This window comes from Rhagoletis pomonella, unplaced genomic scaffold (assembly GCF_013731165.1).
Source record: "Rhagoletis pomonella isolate Grant_MI unplaced genomic scaffold, Rhpom_1.0 Rhpom_scaffold_00007, whole genome shotgun sequence".
In the NCBI taxonomy this organism is placed as follows: Eukaryota; Metazoa; Arthropoda; class Insecta; order Diptera; family Tephritidae; genus Rhagoletis; species Rhagoletis pomonella.
The window spans coordinates 63327567-63331118 of NW_023458561.1; the positions used below are offsets into that span (position 1 = coordinate 63327567).

A 3552-nucleotide genomic window follows, 5' to 3' on the forward strand; every position below is an offset into this window, starting at 1 on the left:
AACCAAGTACTTCGCGATATTCACAAATAGTCAGAAAATACAGACTTATGTATGAATGCCAACAAAACAGTCCTAGCGCTCTTTACCAATGTACTGCATAACGAGCACCATTTTCAACGGTGACACAACTCAAAATTTGGCATTTAAAAAAAAAATATTTTTTCGCATTTTCTGATGAACGGTTATTTTTGAGTTGTGCCACTTTTGAAGATGGTGTGCGATATATAAAAACAGCAATGGCGGAAGCATGTCCCCTAATACAGGACATTTGGGTCATTCACTGCAATTTTGAAACCAGTATTATTCTACGAAGTACTAGTGTGGAGAAATGAATAAGAAAATTTATGAAAAACACTACTCAGCAGAGTACCTGCCTTCTAACAATATAGCACCGGAAACTTCAGTGCTACTGGTTAGTTGAAAAGCACATCATACGGGCATAGTAAGCTCTCCCGCAATGTGAAAGGAAAGATAGATGAATGATGCAATTCGGTGAAAGTTTATCAATAACGATTGCAGAGATGCAAGGCACAGTTGTGCAGTAAAATTCATGGGTTCACAGACAGACAGTTCAAAGACTCTAGAAGGCGTAGGAGCAAATGCCTACTGCAAATCAATAGGTATAAAAAAAGTCATTACAGCTCCCAAAGCATTGTAGCATATCACAAGCGGAAATTACTATGAAACCACAATAAATATGATGACACCAAAAAGTGTCCTATTTAGAATGCAGAATAAATTAAAAATGCATTTGTACTGGGTACCTGACCTTAGGGGCCTAGACGGAAACGAAAGCGTGGATGGCCGCTCCAGCAAAGGAACAATTGATGTTGAACAATGTAATGACGCTACAAATACCAGTTTCCATATAGGCTCTAAAAATGGAATGTACCTTAGATAGATTGTTCGAAGGGGTAGACAAAAACGGGGGTTACAAAAACGTGAATTTAAAGTATCCGGGGATATGCTTAGGTCATATGATCCTCTACAAGGCAGAAAAAGATGTTGTCATGTAGGCCGATTAAAGTCAGGTGTTAGGCCACATAAAGTGTCCAGTCAACGGTCCCAAAAGCTGTCTGCAGGCCAATCTGTTCCATTAAAGCAAATTCGGGCTCCACCCTCCAAAATTGAAGGCAACATGAGTTTCGCCAACCTACATTCCCTCGAAGCCTCCCCAATTTCTGACTGTGCCTTTGATGGAGTTATTACTGATATAGAGTTGGATAACTTTCTGATGACCCAAGTGTGCCGCATTCGATGGGGCAACTACCATTACCTAACCCAAACAAAATACTTTATTTGAATAAAGAAGTACAAAGTTCAAACAAAAGCTTAATATTTTAATTAGTACTTTGCTGGATTTATGACTGCAGCAAGTCAATAAGAAGTGTTATCCAAACAACAGCAATGAAAGCATAATAAATGATATTACGGCAAGTTTAAAACACCGATATCAAATACCGATATATGTACATACATGAACATACCGATACATTAGGAATGTACTAATGGATATTTATTTAACTAATTGATTGTACTATATAAACTCATAAACAGCTATCTTAATTAAAAAAAAAACACAAACATTTACGGCTATGGTTTTTTATTTATTTGTTTATCTACTTGTTTTACAATTATATTTGTTGTTTTTTTTTTTATCAACCAACAATGAACTTGAATGCATTTATGAGTTCATAGAGGCGTCGTAGTGATAAGCCAATGACCATAAATAATAATGGACTGAGTGCAAAACTGAATTTCTATATATCTACATACATAAATTTGAATGCAATTACAAATACAAAAGCAAAAGTATTTTATCAGAAAGGATTATTATTTTATAGCTGTGTATTGTGCTTTGTAAGTTGCTAACGCTGCACAGTGGTTCGGATCGCAAATCTAGCTGGACGAAACTATTTAAACAGATACTCGTTGATGGATCTTTACACAACTTCTTACCTAGGGGATTTTTGGGTCACTGATCACGAATCTGAAGTCACTTGTCAAAAATTCAAAATGGCGGATCCAATATGGCGGACGAAAATTAAAAAAAATCGGTAGATTTCTATGAAACTGGGTATCTGGGGGTTTTCTGGGCCGCTGATTACATATCTAAAGTCATTTACCAAAAATTCAAAATGGCGGATCCAATATGGCGGACGAAAATTAAAAAAAAAATCGGTAGATTTCTATGTAACTGGGTATCTGGGGGTTTTCTGGGTTGCTGATTACGAATCTAAAGTCATTTACTTAATTTACTTTATTTACTTGGAACGAGCATTTTCATCAGATAATTCTTTCAATTTACTAATCACATAATCACGGACACCTTGTTGTCTTTTAGAAGTTTCAGCAACACTTCTCCAAATGTCAAACAACTCACTTCATAAGATTTTACTTACCATGACTAAAATTTAAGATCACAGCAAGAAACACAAATACATTTCAGAAAAAATTGTATAACAGCACTTAAAGATTTACATGCCTGTTGTATAATTTTTTAATTTCAGAAAGCAGAAAATTCGCGAGTTACTATTTTTTTTTAACTCTTACATAACCAAAGTTTTTATAACTCCAAGTAATTTTCGGTTTTAACACATAGAGGGTACTCTGGGGTGCTTTTTTTTATCATCCACGAAATAACTACTTTTTTAGTGAATTTTATAGAACTTTTTTGAATAGCCACAATTTTAAAACTGTTACACATAACATAATGAAAAACGGAATAACTTACTTGCAAATAGTCCTTCTTTAATATAAAATTAATTCTAAAAACTTACGTCCAAACATACTATAATTAATACAGGGCTACCGCGTATGACTGATTGAGGTGCCTATGCGCACGATATGCATTTGACAAGTTGATGGTACTCTAGTAACATAATGCAAAACTTTGATTCACATATAATACTGTCCCTTAGTTAGTCAAACATTAAGGCACGTTCATACGTATTTTTATAGATGTTAAATATTTTCGCAATTTTCGATTTTTGTCCAGCTAAATCGTCACTTTTGCCTTAAGTGCGCTGCAGGAAAAGCTACAGGTTCTGAACTAGAATGCTGCTATAGTGCTTAACATACCTATACGCCACTCACATATTGAAAAGGTTTTACTACATATTTATTTTATAATTTAAATATTTTTTTTTATAAAAGTATAGTTTTTTTTTTTAACAAAATTCATATAAAATTAAAAATAAATTTTCGTAAAAATTTCGATTGACTTGGATTCCTTACTTTTACTTTTCGCCACAGGAAAGCTACAACTGTGCCACTTTCCGTTTAATTTCGCTAAAACAGCATGAATACATTACTTTAGCGGCAATACAAATTTCAAGAAGTCTTGGAAAATTATATTTATAAATTTTTGGCCCTCCTAAGGGCCAAATTCACAGTGCGTAGTTAACTAAAAATCGGCAGTTAACTACAGAATTTTGTACTAATACCACAAATATGAAATCTCCTTATCGGTTTTATCAGAGAATTGTTTTATTTATTAGTATGCCATAGCTTGTGCTCCCTCTAGCCAAAAACATTACTCGATTCTAAATG

General features: G+C 34.1%; 1 pseudogene; it reads right to left on the reverse strand.

The window, feature by feature from the left end:
* Positions 1-1153: 1153 nt before the first annotated feature.
* The window catches only part of LOC118743948, an 8980-nt pseudogene continuing 6581 nt past the window's right edge, over positions 1154-3552 (reverse strand).